At 39.5% G+C, this 22952-nt stretch overlaps 1 protein-coding gene across 4 annotated transcripts in view; it reads right to left on the minus strand.

The window, feature by feature from the left end:
• EDA (ectodysplasin A) overlaps positions 1-22952 on the minus strand; it is a 667860-nt gene that overhangs the window by 107695 nt on the left and 537213 nt on the right. The gene's annotated exons all lie outside the window — the stretch shown is intronic.

A 22952-nucleotide genomic window follows, 5' to 3' on the forward strand; every position in this document is an offset into this window, starting at 1 on the left:
TGCTGCAATAGTGCCAAAGAGCTCCCAGTTGGTGGTCATTCTGGGAGTTGCCTTCTTAAACTTAAATTTTGCAGACCTTTCTCCCCACTCTGTGAAGTAGAATTTTGCACAAAGGAGATGGCGGTCCGATCCCATTTGGAATTTTGGGACAACAGCAACATCGGTCAGGCAAAACCTTCGATTGAATATGATGTGGTCAATTTCATTGTGGAACTGTCCACCAGGAGACTCCCATGTCCAGTGTTTAGATTTGGCCTTCTGGAACTGTGAGTTACCATGGATGGTCTTGGTCGACATGATGAATTCAGACAGTCTCTCACCCTGATCGTTCCATTCTAGGCCATGGGTCCCAATGTGGAGTTCTTTGGGCGACCTTCTTAGACCTATATTGGCATTAAAATCACCAACAACCAGTGCTTTGTATATCTTGGATATTAACCCTTTATCAGATGATAAAGGGATAATCACTGGGCAAGTAATTTCTCCCAGTTTGTGGGGTGTCTCTGTCACCACATCTTGTGAAGTGCAGAAGCTGCTTTATGCAAGAAAGAATTAATAAGTCATCCATACAGAAAAAGAAGATATCAAGCTCAATTTGCAGATAGCATACTTAGAAATCCCTAAAGATTATACAAAAAGATCCTGAAACAATAGACTTGTATAGTAAAGTGGGAGGCTACAAAATCAACAATGAGATACCACCTCACACCAGAAAAACTGGCACTCATCACAAGGAACAAAAACCAGTGTTGGTATGAGCCAGAAAGAGAGGGACAGACATAGAAAGATTGCACTCATCTGTGGGATATAAAATAACAGAGTAGGAGACTAATACCCAAGAATAGTAGTATATAATACCAGGAGGTTGGCTCCATAGCTTGGAAGCTGGCCTCACATGCTGGGGGAAAGTCATCCCAGATAGAGAAGGGAACACCAAGTAAAATTTGATTGGAGATCCCGCGCGGGAAGGGAGACACATGCTGAAAGTAGACTAGAGACTGAACACGATGGCCACTCAATATCCCTATTGCAAACCACAGCATACAAAAGTAAAGAGAGAGAGAACAAATTGGAATGCTCTCCTACAGAGGCGGGGTAGGGTGGGGTATGGGATTAGGGGTGGGAGGGATACTGGGTTCATTTGTCGTGGAGAGTGGACACTGGTGGAGAGATGGCCTCTCAAACATTGCATGAGGGAAAAACAAGCACGAAAATGTGTAAATCTGTAACTGTACCCTCACTGTGACTCACTAATTAAAAAATAAATAAATTTTAAAAATTAAGAAAAAAAAACCCAGTGTTGGTGACGATGTGCGGGGAAAGTAACCCTCATTCACTGATGCTTGGGAATGTCAACTCGTCCCACCTTTGGGAAGACAAAATGATAATATATCAAAACCTAGGAATTGAGCTTCCATATGATCCAGCAATTCCACTCCTTGGAATATAACCCAAGGGTGCATTCTCTCCAAGGTGGGGAGTAGGTAACTGGGGACATTGGTGGTGGGAAATGTAGACTGGCTGTTGGAACATTGTATGACAGAAACCTAATTATGAACAACTTTGTACCTGTGAAAAATTTTAAGATGATTGTCCTTTAAAAATAAGATTTTTAAACAATAAAACAAAAAAGAGTCATTAAAAGAAAAACATGTTTTCCACTACATATAATGAAGTAGAAGAGAGAAATTAAGAAAAATCCCTTTCACAACTGTGCTTCTGAAAGTCAAGTACCTAGGAATAAGCTTAACAAAAGAGGTATAAGTCCTACACAGAGAAAGCTACAAAACACTACTAAAAGAATAAATAGTACACCAGGAAATTTGAATGCTCCCTCCTCATATTTCCTCATACATTGGGAGGATTAGCATTGTCAAAATGGCATTACACCCCAAAGCATTTCATAGATTAGATACAGTCCCTATAATAATACCCATGAGATTTAAAAAAATAGAGTTGAAATGACATCTGCACTTATATGTTCATTGCAGCACTGTTTACAATAGCCAGAATCTGGGGAAAAAAACACGAGTGCCCGAGAACAAATGACTGGTTAAAAAAGCTTTGGTACATCTACACAATGGAATACTATGCAGTTGTTAGAAAAGATGAAGTCATGAACTTTGCATATAAGTGGATCAACATAGAAAGTATCATGTTGAGTGAAATGAGTCAGAAAGAGACAGACATTGAAAGACTGCACTCATCTCTGGAATATAAAGTAGCAGAATGGGAGACTAACTCCCAAGCGTAGTAGAGATAAGAACCAGGAAGTCTGCTGCACAGCTTGGAAACTGGTCTCATATGCTGGGGGGAAAGCCAGCTGAGATAGAGAAGGGAACACCAAGTAGAGGATGTTGAGAGGACCCATTCGGGTTGAAAGCTGTGTGCCGAAAGTAGACAATAGACCAAATATGATGGCCACTCAATACCTCTATTGTAAACTACAACATCCAACAGGAGAGAAAGAACAAAAGGGAATGCCCTGTCAAAGATGCGGGGTGGGGTAGGGGGATGGGATTGGGGGGGGTGGGAGGAATACTGGGATCATTGGTGGTGGAGAATGGGCACTGGTGGAGGGATGGGTTCTCAAGCATTGTATGACTGAAACACAAGGACGAAAATACGTAAATCTTAACTGTACCCTCACTGTGATTCACTAATAATAATAATAATAAAAAGAAATAGATCAAACACTCCTGAAATTCATATGGAATAACACGCTTCCCAGGCCGCCAATAGCCGAGCAATTTTTGAGACAATGATGGGAGGCATCGCTCTTCACAATATCAAATTACTACAAAGCTAGAATAATTAAAACAGCATAGTACTAAAATAAGAATAGACTGTCCAATCAATGGAAAAAAATTGAAAATCAAGATTATAGTTCATCAGGTAGGTGGACGGCTCATTTTTGATAAAGATTCAAAGACATTAAGGGGAGCAAGGAAAGCCTCTTTAATAAGTGGTGCTGGGTGTTTTCTGGCTCTGTGCTTGTGCCTTCAACACTTTCACAACAATTTTCTGCTCCTCGATAAGGAAAGCACAGTTTATTCTGTCTTGGACACACATAGCACACATGGAACCACCATAGGCCTGGCTGGCATTCTTTTTTTATATAGCCTTTTAAGAACTTTAGGTGTCATGGCATGAACTCCTCAAAGCTGACTCGGGCACATACCACATGAAGACTTTAGTGCCTTTCCAACCTTTTTGGTATAAATGCTATTTACAGGGGTTTGGGACAGCCTGATTTTGTTGGAATCTTTGTTGTAGGAGAGCTGATTGTGGTAGACCATTCTGAAGGCCTCTAAGACACTGTCAGTTAGTGACAACTTTAAGGAGCCAATACCATTGGCCAAGCATAAGAAAAAGAGAAAAAACAAATAAGACTCCATTAAATTAAGAAGTTTCTGCACCTCAAAGGAAGTGATGACTAAACATACACTCAGAAGTTCCACTGGGGCTAGAGCATTATTACAGTGAGTTGGGTGCCTGCTTGCGTGCAGCCTACTGGTTAAACTACATATGGTCTCCTGAAATTTCCAGGAGTAAGCCCTGAACACAATATGGTGTGGCCCTCAAACCTAGACCCTCAAAAAATACTTTATTGCTAAAAATGTGCTATTCATCACTTGAAACTTAAGGGAGTTGTGATCTTTTCTTACTGTTGGAAGGTTTGCCTCCCAGACAGCGTTACTGACTGAGTAGGGTACTTGTTACTAAGTAAGGGGAATGACCTGTTTGTGGAGCTTCAAGAACACATACAATATTTATCAACTAGGTTTTCTGTTTTATATGAGAATATTTTATTCATGGTGCCCAAAATAATTATAATAGCAACATTAACGGTAACTATCAGCGACCCTGACCTTCCATCCCCGCGTCCGCACCCTCGGACCTGGATCCCACCCTCTCCCGCTTGCAGGACCACCATCCTGCCCACAGGTGCTCCCCATTTGCCAATTTGGCAGCCTTGCCTCTGCCCCAGGTGTGTGATCCCTCCACTTATAGCACGGCGGGGGGTGTGGCTCCACAGCAGGGTCATAGCCTCTGCAGTAGTGGACATGGCCTCGGCTGAGGGCAGCGGCCAAAGTTATTTTCCCAATTTCTGGTAATCTGGAGTCACATCTCAATCTCCATCACCTAATTCCATGAGTAACATCCTAGCTATCTCAAACACTATAGGCCAATAGCCCACTTGTCTATTCTAATTTCACCAAAATACTTGTGAACACAAGAAGCTATACAAGCCCAATATAAATGATCATATCCTTCGAAAGCTTCACTGGCAGCTCCACAAAAGGCATAGAGAAACACCTGAGAGGAAGGACGTATTCTAGAAGGGGCGGGGGGGGGGGGAGGAAACCACCATCGATCAAGCTCATCCAAAATCCTTTCTTACTATAAGAGGGAATAGTGATAGTGAACTGGAAGGTCACACCTCCATACAACCACAACATCATGAAGAAACAGCACAAATCCCCACCATGAGGAGAGAATGATGAAGAGAGTCCAGAAGACTCAATAGGTGTTACCCACATATATGAGCTTTCTGACAAAGAATTCAGAGATGAAATGATGAAGATGTTCAGTGAACTCAAAGAAACGGTGGAACAGAAACCCAGTAAATTAAAGGAGGACATGAAAGAAACAGTGGAATGGACATCCAAGAAAATAAAGGAAGAGGGGCTGGAGCGATAGCACAGTGGGTAGGGCATTTGCCTTGCACGTGGCCAACTCGGGTTCAATTCCCAGCATCCCATATGGTCCTCTGAGCACCACCAGGAGTAATTCCTGAGTGCTAGGTTACTACCCCTGTGCATTGCCGGGTGTGACCCAAAAAGGAAAAAAAAGGAATAATAAAAAAAGAAAATACAGGAAGAAACGAGAGCAGAAGTTGGAAATATACACACAGAAGTATCACGAATAAAGGATTCAGTAGATGAAATAAAAATCTCAGTGGGTGCACTCAACAGTAGAATGGCTACAGCCGAAGAAAGAATCACTGAGCTTGAAGATGAGCAGCAGGAAGCTTACAGGCAACAACAAGCAATGGGAAAAGATCTCAAAATAGCTCTAGGGCGAATCAGAGACCTAAGGGATAATTTCAAGAGGAACAACATTAGAATCATCTGAGTACTAGAAGGACAGGGAGGTAATCCCAATGTAAAAGCCACAGTTAAAGAAATCATTGCCGAAAAGTTCCCAGAGCTGGAAAATGCAGACATCCAAATTCAAGGAGCCTGAAGTGTGCCAGGTGAAAAAGACCCTGAAAAGAAGACTCCGAGACATAATATAGTTAGAATGATGGATGTCACAGATAATGACAATACTTCAAGCAGCAAGGTCAAAGAAGGAAATCACATACAAAGAAGCACCTCTTAGATTTACAGCAGACCTAGCAGAGGAAATCCTCCAAGCCCAAAGACAATAGTGGGATATAGTAAATAATAAAACTCAATGAAATGAACATTCACCTAGAATACTTTATCCAGCTAAACTCTCACTCAAACTCGAAGGAACGATACACTCTTTTATGGATAAACCACAGCTCAGGAAGTTCATAGACTCAAAACAAAACATATAAGAAGGACTAAAGGGGCTACTGTAAGACAAGAAAAACTCTTACAAGCAAAACAAACCCTTATAGAAAGAAGGCACAAAACCCCATGACAATAATATTTTCAATGTCTGTCGTCTAAATGCACCAATAAAGAAACACAAAGTGGCAAAATGGATTCAGAGACTAAACCCAACATTCTGCTGCCTGCAAGAAACAGATCTGAATAGCCAGAACAAGCACAGACTCAAAGTCAAAAGATGGAAAACAATCCTGCAAGCAAACAACTCTCTCAAAAAAGCTGGGCTGGCCTCACTAGTATCGGACAACATAGATTTCAGGTTGAAAAAGATTAGAAAGGATAGGGAAGGCCACTTTTTATTAATCAAGCGATATGTACAGCAGGAAGAAATCACACTCCTAGACATGTATGCACCCAATGAGGGACCAGCCAAATTCCTACAACAACTGCTAACAGACCTTAAGAAGGACATCTCGAGTAACACAATAGTAAATGGAGACTTCAACACTGCCCTATCACCCCTGGATATATCAAGAAGATTAAAACCCACCAACGAAATACTGGCTTTGAAGGAAGAAATAGAAGAGGTAGGACTAATAGATATATACAGGGCTTTATACCCCAAAAAAGGGAATACACATTCTTCTCTGGTGCACATGGAACATTTTCCAGAATAGAACATGTGCTGGGCCACACAACATACCTCAACAGAATCAGGAAGATAGACATTGTATCAGCTATCTTTTCAGACCATGATGCACGGAAGATAGAAGTTAATCACACACAGACACAGAAAACCAAATCAAACTCCTGGAAATTCAACAACTCAGTGTTGAACAACGAGTGGGTCAGGAGGGAAATCCAGTAAGAAATTAAAAGATACCTGGAAACAAATGAGAATGAAGACACGAGCTACCAGATTCTGTGGGATGCAGCTAAAGCCATGTTAAGCGGAAAATTTATAGCGCTGCAAGCATTTCTCAAGAAGGAAGAAAAGGCCCACACAAATAACTTAATTTCACCATTCAAGATCTTAGAAAAGGACCAACAAAAGGAGCCCAAGCCAGGCAGAAGGAAATAAATAGTAAAACATAGAGTAGAAATTAATGACATGGAAACTCAAAAAACAATCTGAAAGATCAATGAAACCAAGAGTTGTTTCTTTGAGAAAATAAACAAATTGAAAATACACTAGCAAAACTCACAAAGAAAGATGTGAAAAATAAACCGAATCAGAAACGAAAAGGAGGACATCACAACAGAAACCAAAGAACTTCAAAACATGAGAGTCTGTATGCCACAGAACAAGAGAACCTAGAAGAAATGGATAAATTTCCAGATTCCTATCACCTCCCAAGGCTGAATCAAGAAGATCTGGAATATCTCAATAGACATATTAATATCAAGGAAACTGAAACTAATCAAAAGTCTTCCCAAAAACAAAAACCCAGGTCCTCATGGATTCACTAGTGAATTTTTCCAAACATTTAAAGAGGACTTACTGCCAGTTCTTCTCAAGCTTTTTTAGGAAACTGAGATAACAGAAACTCTTCCAAACAGTTTCTATGAGGCACATAACTCCCAAATACAAAAAGAAAACAAAGACACCACAAAAAAACTACAGCCGATATCCCTGAAAAACTCTGATGCAAATATTCACAACAAAATATTAGCAAATAAAATTAAACAACTCATTAAAGACATGATATGCCACGACCAAGTGGGATTCATCCTGGGGATGCAAGGAAGGTTTAACATTCGGAAATAAATCAACATAATCCATCATATCAACAAAAGGAAAGATAAAACAATATGATCATATCAATAGATGTAGAGAAAGCATTTGACAAGATCCAGCACCGGTTTATGATGAAAACTCTCACCAATATTGGTATTGAAGGAACTTTCTTCAATACAGTCAAAGCCTTCTACCACAAACCTACAGCAAGCATCATCCTCAATGGGGAAAAATTAAGAGTCTTCCCTCTAAGGACAGTGAGGAGACGAGGATGCCCACTTCCCCACTTATGTTCAATATAGTACTGGGAGTACTTGCAAAGGCAGTCAGGCAAGAAAGATATTAAGGGCATTCAAGTAGGAAAGGAAGAAATCAAGCTCTAACTATTCGCAGATGATATGATACTATATTTAGAGAACCCTAAAGCCTCTACCAAGAAACTCCTAGAAAGAATAGATTTGTATAGTAAAGTTGCAGGCTATAAAATCAATACCTAAAAGACCATGGCTTTCCTATATGCAAATCATGAGAGTGAAAAACGTGACATGAAAAAAGCAGTATTATTCACAATCATGCCTCAGAAAATCAAGTCCCTTGGAATCAGCTTAACTAAGGTGGTAAAGGAACTGTACAAATAAAACTACAAAACTCTACTTCACGAAATGTAAGAGGACACGAGGAAATGGAAAAATATTACCTGCTCATGAATTGGGAGAATAAATATTGTCAAAATGGCAATAATTCCCAAAGCACTGTACAGATTCAATGTGATCCCCAGAAGGATACCCATGACATTCTTCAAAGAAATGGAGCAAACACTCCTGAAATTCATATGGAACAATAAGCCCCCACGAATAGGTAAAGCAATCCTTGGGAAAAAGAAGATGGGAGGCATCACCTTCCCCAACCTCAAATTCTACTACAAAGCAGTAGTAATTAAAACAGCATGGTACTGGAACAAAGGCAGAGATGCAGACTGATGGAACAGATTGAAATATCTTCAAACACATCCTCAAATATATGAGAATCTAATCTTTGATAAGGGAGCAAGAAATGTGAAGTGTAGCAAGGAAAGCCTCTTTATCAAACGCTGTTTGAAGACTGGACATGCTGTAAAATGGGCTCAGATCTCTACCTAGTACCATGTACAAAAGTCAGATCAAAATGGATTAAAGGCCTCATCATCAGACCAGAATCCATAAGGTACGTTGAAGACAAAGTTGGCAAGAAAACCCTCCACAACATTGAAGCTAAAGGTATCTTCAAAGATGACACACCACTGGCCAAGCAAGTGGAAACAGAGATAAACAAATGGGGCTATCTTAAACTAAGAAGCTTCTGCACCTCAAAAGAAACAAGGACTAAAATACAAAGACAGCCTACAGAATGGGAAAGGATATTCACATAATACCCATCTGATAAGAGGTTGATATCAAGGATATAAAGGCACTAGCTGAATTCTACAAGAAGAAAACATCCAGTCCCATCAGAAAATAGGGTGAAGAAATGAACAGAAACTTTCTCAAAGTATCCAAATAGCCAAAAGACACATGAAAAATGCACTTCATAACTAACCATCAGTGAGTTGCAGATCAAAACAACAATGAAATATCATCTCACACCACAGAGACTGGCCCACATCCAATAGAACAAATGCAACCAGTGTTGGCGCGGATATGGGGAGGAAGGGACTCTCCTTCACTGCTGGTGGGAATGACGACTGGTTCAGCCCTTTTGGAAAACAGTATGGGCAATTGTCAAAAAATTAGAAATTGAGCTTCCATTTGATCCAGCAATACCACTTTTGGGAATATATCCCGAAGAGGCAAAAATGTATAGTACAAATGACATCTGTGCTTGTATGTTCATTGCTACAGTGTTTACAATATCAAAAATCTGGAAAAATCCTGAGTGCCCAGAACAGATGACAGATTAAAGATACTTTGGTACATCTACATGATGGAATACTATGCAGCTGTTAGAAAAGATGAAGTCATGAAATTTGCATATAAGTGGATCAACATGGAAAGTATCTTGTTCGGTGAAATGAGTCAGAAACAGAGAGATAGGTATAGAAAGATTGCACTCATGTGTGGAATGTAAAGTAACAGAATAGGAGACTAACACCTAAGAATAGTAGAAATAAGGACAAGGAGGTTTGCCCCATGACTTTGAAACTGGCCTCACATGCTGGGGGAAAAGACAGCTCAGATAGTGAAGGGAACACCACGTAAAGGGTGTTTGGAGGACTCGCTCGGATTGGGAGTTGTGTGCCGAATGTAGACCATAGATCAAACACAATAGCCACTCAATGTCTCTTTTGAAAACCACAGGACCCAAAAAGAGAGAGAACAAAAGGGAATGCCTTTCCACAGATGTGAAGTGTGTGTGTGGGGGGTAGAGTGGTGGTGGTGTGAGAGATGCTGGGATCCTTGGTGGTGGAGAATGGGCACTCGTGGAGGGATGTGTACTCGATCATTTTATGACTGAAACGCAAACACAAAAGTCTGTAAGTATGTAACTGTACCTATGGTGATTCACTATTAAAAATAAATTAAAATGTATCACTGTATCCCTGTCATCCATTGTTCGTCGATTTACTCGAGCGGGTACCAGTTACATCTCTATTCCTCCCAGCCCTGAGGTTTTAGCAGTCTCTCCTTACTCAACTTTCCCAAAGATTGGAGGCTCTTTCAGGGTCAGGGTAATGAGACCTATTGTTACTGTTTTTGGCATATCGAATATGCCATGGGTAGCTTGCCAGGCTCTGCTCATGCAGGCAGGTTACTCTTGGTAGCTTGCCAGGCCCTCTGAGAAGTGTGTGTGTGTTTGTGTATATACATATACATATATATATACATATATATATATATATATGATTTGTTGCCTACTGTCTGCACTCCATCAAATATGGTGTGGAAATTATGGAAAATGGGTAGGAAGTGTCTTATAATGTGTCATGCAGGTGTGTTGCAGCCGCACTATCTTGAAAGCAGCCTGGAACGTGGTGACGGCTATCTCTTCTATAATAGACAAATTTGAGAAGTTTTTACCAACTATTTACATTATTTAATTAAAAAATGAGTACAGTTAAGTGTATAGGGCATCAAGTGCACAAAACTGAATACTGTTAAATACTTTTGCATTGCTTTATACTCAGTAATCAAAACTCTTACTGCATCGTGAAAGCCAAACTCCTCATTACTCTGTCACCAGTCCACCAATAATAATTCTAATTTCTCTGTCTTTGAATCTCTCTATTCATATCACATGCAAGTAGAATCTTAAAGAATTTGACTTTTCTAAAAACTTGTTTATAGGTACCACAGTTCATAACACTGTTAATACTTTAGGAGTACAAAGCTCTTACTCCACACCTATCATCATTTTATTCCTCAACTTTTAGATATCTAGATACCTAAATATATCTATGTATATATTTATATATATAGAAATATACATACATTTATATAGAGATATCACATATATCTATATAGGATATATAGTCTATATGTATATAGACTATATATAGTCTCTAGATATCCTCCACTTTTCACTCTTCTTTCCAACTTAGCAAACTCAGTTCTATACATAGCCTTTTGGGGTCAAGTGCACAAGTTACTGGCTAATTTTTATCCCCTACTATTTCTTTATATTCCATGTATGAGAGAAACCATTTGATATTTGTCTTTGCCTCTTTAACTCATATTACTCAGCATGAACCCTTCAAGTTCCATCAAAGTTGCAGCAAACACCAAAATTTCACCTTTTCTTTTTTTAAAAAAAAATTATTGAATCACTGTGAGATAGTTACAAGCTTTCTTGTTTGGGTTACAATCACACAATGATCAAACACCCATCCCTCCATCAATGCAAATCCCCCACCACCAATATCCCCAGTATACCCCCTGTTTCCCACCCTCCCCCTGCCTCCATGGCAGACAATATTCCCCACACTCTCACTACTTTTGGGCATTATAGCCTGCAACACAAACACTGAAAGGTCATCATGTTTGGTCCATTATCTACTTTCGGCACACATCTCCCATCCCTACTGAATTCTCCAGCATTCGTTTTCTTAGTGATCCCTTCTCTATTCCATTTGCCTTCTCCCCTCTCCCCATGAAGCAGGCTTCCAGCTATGGGGTAATCCTCCTGGCCCTTGTATCTTACTGTCCTTGGGTGTCAACCTCATGTGATATTATTCTATACTCCACAAATGAGTGCAGCCCTTCTTTGTTTGTCCCTGCCTTTCTGACTTATTTCACTTAGCATGATACTCTCCATGTCTACCCATTTATAAGCAAATTTCATGACTTCATCTTTCCTAACAGCTGCATAGTATTCCATTGTGTAGATGTACCAAAATTTCTTTAACCAGTCATCTGTTCTAGGGCAGTTGGGTTGTTTCCAGATTTTGGCTATTGGATTTCACCTTTTCTTATAGTTCAATAGTATTCCTTTCTGAGTATATACCAGTTTCTTTATTCAGTCATCTGTTCTTGAATACTTGGGTTGTTTCTAGATCTGTTACTGTGAACATTGCTGCAAAGAACATAGGAGTGTGTAATCAAAAAATAAATAAGTGATCGGCTGCGGTGGCATTCTCTCTTGCTCACCAAGTGCGTTCGGTGGCCATATGATGCTTCCCCACCTTGGTCTGCAGCTGCCGCCAATAGACACAGAAAAGAGGAAACAGGGCTGCCAGGCTGGTTGGTGATCAGTTGCTCTTTATTCCATTCTCCCCATGTTTTTGTTCCAGTCTCATACTGCCCTTCATTCCAGTCTCCTCCTGTTCCCCATACTAGTGCTCCATCTCGCCGGCTAGTTCTAGTACCCAACCTCCAAGCATTCCAGGTAGTAACCACACCTAGGTCCAGTAGCACAATCAACATATGAAAGGTCCTGCATTCTGGGAGAAGCTCTTCTAAAGATCTAAGTATCTCCTGCAGCCAGGAGATCCACCGTCTAGAAGTGTGTTTCTCCTTTTCTTAGTCCAACAACCATTTAAACATTCGTCTTAAATGTACTTCTTAATATTAGTCATTTTGTACGGACATAGTAAGAGATAAATTAAGCTTGTAGGGTAGCTCTTGTGGGGACATCTCGCTATAGATCCCAGACTACGGTGCTCAGTCCAGATTAAACTTTAGTACCCCTAGCAGGGTCCTAATACAGTTGGTTCATGACAGAATTTGTACATGATCATGCCCCTGACTTATAGTTAACTATTATGATGCTTGACCTGGCCCATTTCAATGCAAGGGTACCTCACAGATTGCCCTGGGTTCATCTAGTCCCTCGTCATGGCCCTGCTTTTGGGGTGCTAGGAACTAAGGGCAACTGAAGCTTAAGTCGAGAAAACAGATGTCCAGAAGTGAATATTATTTGGAGTCAATTAACTTCGAAGTTACAAAAGTATAGTATTAACTGTCTTCCTGTGTCTATACAAAAAGGTCATTTTTCTGAAGTTAACTATGCAAAAGGACATAAGGGAAGGAGAAAGATGGTATTTACAAAATCAGGGATTTCTGAGGAATTTGACTTTACAAGTCACAGGAACTGCTTAGGGGAAATTAGTGATTAACTGGTTTGGGAAGAGAACATAGAGAAGAGGTTAAGGATAAACACACAGGAATGAGAGTGCTTCAGGAGAGCTGTGATGGGTGTAACCCAATAAACCTAAGCTCCTTATAGAAGGCAGAAATGACAAATTAATGTTATCCTACATGGGATAAAAGTATCTTTTCAAATTAATGTTTTTATCCTCTTAGGAGATACAGAGAACTGAAATCACTAGGTGATATGGAATCTCTATTATTAATTTCAAAAATATTCAATTGTGGTTTACAATGCTATTAATGGTATCTCATGCACACAATGCCAATACCACATCCATCACCAGTATTAATTTTTCAGAAGTCACCATATTGTATTCTACAGAAGCTGACCCAATAATAGTGGGTGAGGGTTCGTTTTCATTAGCACTGATTGTTTTAGTATCGCTGTCATCCAGTTGATTATTGATTTGCTCAAGCAGGCCCAGTAATGTCTCTATTCATCCTAGTCCTGAGATTTTAGCAGCCTCTTTTTACTTGTTCTTCCCAATGGTGCCGCATTAGAGGCTCTTCAGGGTATGGGGAATGAGACCCATGATTTTTACTGTATTTGGCATATGAATACGCCACGGGGAGCTTGCCAGCCTTTCCCCTGTTCTGGCAATAAACTCCCGGTAGCTTACCAGGTTCTCCAAGAGGGAGAACTAAGCTATCAGATGTCACTTCGGGGAGCTTGGTTTTATAGTCTCTATATGTTGGCCGTTGATGGGATTACATGGCGCCAGGGGCAGTTTCTGTGTGTGACTGCCTAGCTACTGGAAAGTAGGGAATCTTGGTGGAAGAGGACCAGTACCAATCCGATCCGAGCAGCCTTGGAGATCTTGGCCCTGGGTCCCGCACACCTGCGTTCTTCTGGTTCCTTCATGCATGAATCTCGTCCAATTGTTTCAATCACTGTCATCCCGTTGCTCATCAATTTGTTTGAGTGGACACCAGTAATGTCTCTCATTGTGAGACTTATTGTTACTGTTTTTTGGCAGATACAATATGCCACGGGTAGCTTGCCAGGCTCTGTCGTGCGGGCGTGATACTCTCGGTAGCTTGCCGGGCTCTCCGAGAGGCATGGAAGAATCGAACACGGGTCGGCTGTGTGAAAGGCGAACGCCCTACCGCTGTGCTATCACTCCAGCCCATTGTTTCAGTATTTAAAATATTTATATTATTTTATATTATTCATAATATTGTTAATGATAGGACTTCATGCTTGCAATAATGTAAAACCACACATACCACCAGAGTTTCCATTTTCCTCTACCATTGACATAGTTTCCCCATTTTATCCATCACACCTCCAATATCCCACCACAGTTTTGTAGACCAGTTCTCAGGTTTTGCTGCCATGGTCATTCTGTTACTATGCTTTTTGAACCCCACATACAAGAGAAATCTTTCTATATATGTCCCTCTCCTAACTACACTGAGCATGATACTCTTCAGATTCATTCACATAGGGGGAAATTGAATGATTTTATCTTTTCTTACAGTCTATTAGTGATTTCATCTTTTCTTGCAGTCTACGAGCATTCCCTACTTTAGCCATCACTTACTTATGGAAATTTTTTTTTTATTTTGGCTATTGTGAAAACTCTGAAAACTCTAGTCTGAGAAGACAACTGTGATCCTATCTTCACTGCACTATCCACAATAGTCAAAATCTGTTTCAGTCTTCATGACATATGCCATTTATTACTTATGTGAGGTGATTGTTTTAATTTTACTTCTTTTGTTGTTATGTTTTGTCAGTGCTTTATGGATCTTGAATATGGCCATCAGTCTTGTATGTACTGAATTAATACTTTCTCCCACTCAATAGGGTGTCTGCTTATTTTAATCATCATTTCTTGTTCTGTGAACAAGAACCTTTCAGTTTGATATGTTCACATTTATTCTCATTTCTGTTTTTATAGTCAATGGCACTGAATCATTAAAGATGCCTCTAAAGTCAATACTATCAAGAGTTTTTCCTGTTTTCCTCTATGGATTTTATGAATTTAGGTCTAATATTGAAGATCTTTAATCTATTGGACTGAAACTTTGCATATGGGGTGAAATAGAGATCCAGATTAATATTTTTCTGTACATGGCTAACCAGTTTTGATTTGTAAGAGGCTCCCCTTACTCTGTTCTATGTACCTAATTCCATTTTGTTTTCTGTGTTTGCTTTTTGGATCACACCTGGCGATGCACAGGGGTTACTCCTGGCTCTGCACTCAGGAGTTACTCCTGGCAGTGCTCAGGGGACCATGTGGGAGGTTGGCAATCGAACCCAGGTCGGTTACATGCAAGGCAAACGCCCTACCCGCTGTGGTATTGCTCTAGCCCGCCAATTCCGTTTTTTTTTTAAATATTAGCTATTCATATATTTGAGAGTATGTATCTGGGATTTCAATAGCATCTTGTTTAAGTCCATGAAGTTTTGATTACTAGATTTTCACAGTATAACTAAACATCATGGGGGCTTGAGCATAGCACATAGTGTAGGGCGTTTGTCTTGCACAAGGCCGACCCGTGTTAGATTGCTGGCATCCCATATGGTACCCTGAGCACTGCCAGGAGTGATTCCTGAGTGCAAAGTCAGGAGTAATCCCTACGCATCGCCAGGAGTGACCCAAAAAGAAAAAAAAAACTTTAACATCATGGAGAAAAAAGCTCCGAATTATGTTTACATCAAGATTTCTTTGACTAATAGGGGAGTTTCACAACAATACATAAAATTTAGCAATATTTGGTCATGTTCTTAAAAACGACACAGATATTTTATTGGGACTATATTGACTCTGTTTAGTACTTTGGGTAGGAAAATGCATTTTACAATGTTAATTCTTCCAATATATGAACAAGGAATATGTTTCCATTTTCTTATGCCCGCTATTACTTTTAACAGTCATTTATAATTTTCTTTTTAAAAATTTATATAACATTATGTTTTAGAAAATTATTCATGAAACAGTTGTTTCAGATATTCAATGTTCCAACACCAATCCACCACCAGTGTGACCTTCTCTTCACCATTGTTCCAGTTTCCCACCCCACCTCACCTGGAGCCTGTCCTTGCCAGCACAGAAGACTTTTTATTTTATATTGCTTATTAGTGGTTAGGGCATTTGCCTTGCATGCAGTCAACCCAGGTTATATTCCTCCATCCCTCTCGGAGAGCCCGGCAAGCTACCTAGAGTATCCTGCCCGCAGGGCAGATCCTAGCATGCTACCTGTGGCATATTCAATATGCCAAGAACATTAACAAGTCTCACAATGGAGACGTTATTGATACCTGCTCGAGCAAATCGATGAACATTGGGATGACAGTGTGACAGTGCTACTGTGCTACATTATAATAAAATAGCAAGTAGAATTGTCAAAAAACTTCATTAAAAGAAAATGTGTGAAATTTATGTTTCAAAATGGGGTTATTAAATACATTGAGTGTTTACTGAGCTATTTGCTGCTAGTTGAGAGCCTTTAGTGCTTTTTTTGCTTGTTTATTATGGTTTATTGGCTTCTATGGTACTATCCTATCTAATTTGCTGTGATCCTACTGGACTATCAGTGTTGTGGAATTTGAAGGTGGCGTGAGCCCATGAATGTGCCTTCACTCAAGATGCTCCAGGAGATGTAGAACTGGGATGATTCTTGGCCTGTTCCCCTACCGAGGGTGTCCCAGAGTTTTCAGGCCAAAGACTGGTGTAACAGTGAGTTGAATCTGATTGGCTTGGCATCTCTTCCAAGACTAGTCATGAAGCTGTGAAGTTTGGCCTTTGTTTATATGGTGGTGGCTGTGGGATGTGGGTGTGGCTTATAGTTTTCTTTGTATAAATCTTTTACCTCTTTAGTTAATTTGACTCTCAGGTACTTTATTTTTTAGCACAATTTTGAATGAGATATTTGAAAATAATTCTTTTTCTCCTACCTCATTGTATATGCAAATGCAATAGATTTCTGCATATTGAGTTTGGTAGTTTGACACATTACTGTATAGATTTATGGTTTCTAGAAGATTATTCTGTGAAGTCTTTAGGATTTTCTATATATATTATCATGCTAGGGCTGGAGCAATAGCACAGTGGTAGGGCGTTCGCCTTTCATGTGGCCAACCCATGTTCAATTCCTCCTTCCCTCTCGGAGAGCCTGGCAAGCTACCAAGAGTATCCAGCCCGTATGGCAGAGCCTGGCAAGCTACCCGTGGCATATTGTATCTGCCAAAAAACAGTAACAATAAGTCTCACAATGAGAGACATTACTGGTGCCCGCTCAAACAAATCGATGAGCAACAGGATGACAGTGACAGTGACATATTATCATGCTATCTGTGAATAATTATCTTTTGATTTCTTTTTCAATTTGAATCTTTTCAATATGTCTTTAGAATCTAATTGCTGTGGCAAAGACTTCTAATACTACGTTGAATAACAGAGGTGAAAGTGGATATCCTTGTTCTTTGATCTCTAATATCAGTTTTACGCCACTGATGTTAGAGGTGAATTTGTTATATATGGCTTTTACTATATTAAGGAGAATTCCTTCTATCACTATTTTGCTAATTAAAAAATGGTAAATGGATATTGAATCTTGCAAATGTTTGTTCTACATCCATTGATTTGATAATGTTATTTTAATCTTTTCTTAAATCGATGTGGTGTATCACATTAATTGACCTGTGTATATCGAGCAATTTTTGCATCCCTGTGATACATCCCAATTGTGCTTTTTATCTGATCCATTAAATGTATTGTTAAATTTGGCTTGCGCTAAAGTTTTGTTAGGAACTTTGCATCTATGACCATCATGGAAAACAGTCGGCAATTGTATTTTTTAGGGTGTCTCTGTCTGCTTTTGCTATTATGTTAATATTGGGTTCATAGTAACATTTGGTAGAATTGCTGTTTCTTTGGTTTTCTGAAAGAGGCTACAAAGAACATAGAGTATCTCTTCTCTTATGGTTTGGAAGGAAATTTGCCTGGGCTGGAGCTTTTGTTTTTAGAGATTTTTTATTACTATTTTAATTTCTGTGTTAGTATCTGGTCTGTTCAGGTGTTCTGCTTACTCCTAAATCCTATGAAAAAGATTTACAGGATTCCAAAAATATATCCATTTACTCTGTTCTGCATATTCATGACATAAATTATTTATGTTAAATGCAGCTAAAAGACCATAGTTTTCTCATAAAATTTTCTAAATTTCTGTGGTAGCTGTTTTAACTTCTACACTTTCATTTCTGATGTAATTCGTTATTTGTATTATTTTTTCTTGTATTTAAAGATTTATCAATATTGCTTCCTTTTGAGGGAGAGGCACACCTCATGGTGCTCAGGGCTTACTTCTCGCTCTGCACTCAGAGACCATTCTTGGTAGTCCCCAGGGTACCAGGAATTGAACCCGGATCAATCACATTCAAAGCAAGTAACCTAGTAGCTGTATTCCCTTAAGCTCCTGATCTTGCTACTTCTTTAGAAAAATGCTTGTTTCAAAATAAAGTTTTTGGGCCCTTGGGACAGATGTCAAGAAGTGGAACTTCTGGGTGAGATAGAAGCTCAATTTTCATTTTTTGGACTTGACTCCACACTGGTTTCTATAGAGGATGGGACAGTTTACATGCCCATAAATAGTGGGTGAGGGTTCCTTTTCCTTATATTCTTGAGAGTAATGTAAGTTTCTGCTCTTTTTGATGTGCGCCAGTCTCATTAGTGTGAGGTATCTCATTTTTAAAAATTTGCAGTTCCCTGATGATGATAAGTGATAAAGTCATTTCATATTTTTATTTCTCCTACTCTTATTGGACTGGAGCACAGCGGGTAGGGCATTTGCCTTACATGTGGCTGACCCAGATTCCATTCCTCCATGCCCCTCGAAGAGCCTGGCAAGCTACCGAGAGTATCACACTGCATGGCACAGCCTGGCAAGCTGCCCGTGGTGTATTCGGTATGCCAAAAACACTAACAACAAGTCTCACAATGGAGATGTTACGGGTGCCCATTCAAGCAAATCGATGAACAACAGGATGACAGTGTTTCAGTGCTACTGACTTATTTGACTAAGCGTGACAGTCTCCAGTTTTCATTCACATTATATTTTCTTATAGCTAGTAACATTCCATTATTGTATATATAACATATTTAATACACTTGACTGCTCTTGAGCACTTACAGATCTTGTCTACAGTAAATAGTGCCTAAGTGAACACAAGTGTGCACATACTTTTCCAAATTAATGTTTTTATGTTCGTGGAGATAGACATCTATGAATAGAATCACTGAATTGTGTAGTCCTATAATTTTGAGAAATTTCCATGCTGTTTTCCATAGATCTGAACAATTTATATTCCTATTCACAGTGAAAAGGGGATTCTTTTTCCCCATAATGATGCCAACAATTGTTTCTGGACATTCTGACATGGCCTATTCTTATTTGGTGTGAGGTAATATATCAGTTCTTGTTTTGATTTTTATTCTCCTGAAAATCAGTGGTTCTGGGCAGTTTTATGCGTCTGTCACCATCTCAGTATCGTCACTGAGAAGTGTTTTTCATTCCTTCTCCCCATTTTTTGTTGAGATGTTTTAATGTTGCCAATTTTTTGAGTGGTCTATAATTCCTGGTTATCTACAAATCAGATGAAATTTAAATATTTTCTCTCATTCAAGTGTCTTTTTATTTAAGTTTCCTTTGGCCCCTCAGCAATGGAAGTGGGATTTCAATTCTATCACATTGGTTATAAGACCTGCTTTTATTCCAATACCACAGTGCTTTTACCACTATTGATCTATAGTACAGCTAAAAACTTGGTATATGATACCTCTTATTTTTTAATAAATTTATTTATTTTTAATTAATGAATCACCATGAGGGTACAGTTACGGATTTATACACATCTGTGCTTATGCTTCCCCCATAAAAAGTTCGGGAACCCATCCCTTCACCAGTGCCCATACTCCACCACCAGTAAACCCAGCATCCCTCCCATCCTCCCCAATCCCATCTCCCCCCACCCCACCCTGTCACTGTGGCAGGGCATTCCCTTCTGTTCTCTCCTTCTAATTAGCTATTGTGGTTTGCAATAAAGGTGTTGAGTGGCCACTGTGCTCAGTCTCTAGCCCTCATTCAGCCCGCAACTCCCTTCTCCCACATGGCCTTCGACTACATTATAGTTGGTGATCCCTTCTCTGAGTTGCCCTTTCCCCAGAATGTGAGGCCAGCCTCCTAGCCATGGAGTCAACCTCCTGGTAGTTGTTTCTACAATTCTTTGATACCTCTTATTTTTTAACATTTAGGATTATTTTGACTACTTGAGCTTTTAAGGAGTTTTATGGTTTCATACAAACAGTATGTTCATGACGTAAAGGTAAGGGTTCGGTAGGGTCATACCATTTCACCAAAACTCTTCAGAGCCACTCTCAAGAATGTCATGTGATGACTGGAATGGGAAGGAATGGGAGTGAAGGTAGATGGTTGGCAACTACACCACCTCCGCTTCACTGATGACACCGTTTTAATAACACCAAACACTAGCCAAGTGGCACAAATGTTGGCCAACTTCGACCGTGAGTGTGGAAAAGTCAGACTGTAGCTGAATCTCACCAAAAACAATGTTTACGAAAAACGAACTAGTCCCTGATGTTCCATTTGTTCTCAATGGAATGGACATCTCTGAATGCAGCAACTATGTATACCTGGGTTGAGAACTCAACATGAGGAATGACTTGGCGCCAGAACTATGCAGGAGGAAGAGAGCAGCCTGGAATGCCTTCAACAGCGTTGAAGAAGTTGTTAAGAGGACAAAGAACCTCTGGCTCCAGGCTCATCTTTTCGACTCCACTGTTCTTCCTGCACTGGCATATGCCTCAGAGACCTGGGCCCTATGAAAACAGGATGAGAACACTATTTGGGTATCCCAAAGAGGAATCAGATGATCTATGCTTGGAATTTCACATCTCACTCAAGTGAGAAAGGAATCTGGAGTTCCAACCTCCATCAATGATCAAGAATCAGGAATGCTGTCTTGTTTGCCAAGGTGTCAAAAATCAGATGGGCCGGATAACAGTAATGTGATTTAGAGATGACCGCTGCACAAGAGCTGTTACCGACTGGATTCCACGGGACATCAAAAGACCACATGGCCATCCACCTATGAGATGGTTAGACTTCTTCGTCAAGACTCTGAACAAACGGTTTGTGGTTCTTCGTGTTCCTGGAGCAAGCAGATGCCATTGGGCGACACTAGCACACGGCAGGAATGAATAGAAACATTACTGGCACATGTTCTAGCAAATTGAAGATCAACAGGATGACAAGTGATACATACAAATAATAGTATTTAGGTTCCTGTAGGGATGGGACTGCCAGTGCTGCTCAGGGCTTACTCCTAGATAAGTACTCAGGGATCAGTCCTATTGCTACTTAGGGGACTGTTTGGGGTGCCAGGGATTGAACCTAGGTCAGCTGCATGTAAGGCAAGTGCCTTATCTATTGTACTCTCTCTGGCTCTGTATTTTAACTATGTTCTTGATAAGTGATGTAAAAATTTTGATAACGATTACATTGAATCTGTAAAATGCTATGAATAGTATGATTAATTTAACAGTGTTAAACCTTTTCATCCAGGAGTATATTATACTTTTCCATTTCTATGTTGCATGTTCTATTTCTTTTAATAATGACTTTAGTTTTTACCAATATGTCTTTACTTGTTTTATTAAGTTCATTCCCAGATATATGACCTTTTGATGAATTTATAAATGTGATTAAAAAAATTCTCTTTGGAATTTTCCTTCCGTGTGCCTACCTGGGTTTGATGCCTGACATTCCATATAAACTCTTAAGTCCCACAGGAGTGATCCCTGAGTCAGGAATTTGTCTTGAACACAGCTAGGTTAGTCCAAAAAAGAAAAATGAAAACATATTATTTTTATCTTTCTATTTGGTGTTTTGATATGTTATATTAATTGATGTGTGTATACTGAAGAATAACTAGGATGAATTGCTCTTGGTAATGATGTGCAATACTTTTACTATATTCAATTTTGTTTGCTAAATTTTGTTCAGTATACTTGCATCTATATTCATTAATGATAATTTTTCTGTCTGTAGCTTTCCTCTTTGATTATATCTCTGGTTTTGGTATGAGGGTTCATAGAAACTTTGGAAGAATTTCTGATACTTAAAAATTGGCTTCATAGAAACTTTTGGAATTTTTTATGATTATTCCAATTGTTTGAAAGACCTTGAAAAGAATAGTTAATAGATCATATTTTTCCTTTAAATTTTTTATTAAGTCACTATCAATTACAAAGTTATTCATGATTGAGTTTCAGGCAAACAGTGTTCCAACACTAATCCTTTCACCAGTGTCCACTTTCTTTACCAATGTCCTGAGTTTCCTTCTCATCCCCTGTCTCTGTGGAAGCTGAGACAAAATTCCCTTTTCTTTTCTTTTAGTCTCTGTGGTTTACAATACTGTTACTGGTAGGATAAAATGCATATATAATCGTTCCCTTCCTTGTGTTATTCTGCATCTCCCTCACTTCTTGCTTCAGCATCAAGCTTCCTACTTCAATAAATGTTCCCATGGTCTTTGTCTCCATTTATAATTTAATTAATTTTTTAAAAAAATTATTTTTATTGAATCACCATGAGACAGAGCATTACAAAGCTGTTCATGGTTGAGTTTCAGTCATACAATGTTCCAATAGTCATCCTCCCCACCAGTATTATTTCCCAGCACGAACGTCCCCAGTTTCCCTCCCACCCTCCCAAACCACTCCCAACCCCAGCTTACTTTTATGACAGTCACCTTTCTTTTATTGCCCTCTTTCTCTCTCTCCTTTTTAGGCATTATGGTTTGCAATACAGATGCTGAAAGGTTATCCTGTATATTCCTTTACCTACTTTCAACACTCAGTTCTTTTCCAGAGTGATCTGATTACTTCCAACCAATGTTCTCATAAAGGACCCTACTCTATCTTAACTACCATCTACTCCCCACACCCTTGTGGTAATTTCCAACCATTGACCAGTCTTGCT

This window comes from Sorex araneus, chromosome X (assembly GCF_027595985.1).
Source record: "Sorex araneus isolate mSorAra2 chromosome X, mSorAra2.pri, whole genome shotgun sequence".
Lineage (NCBI taxonomy): Eukaryota > Metazoa > Chordata > Mammalia > Eulipotyphla > Soricidae > Sorex > Sorex araneus.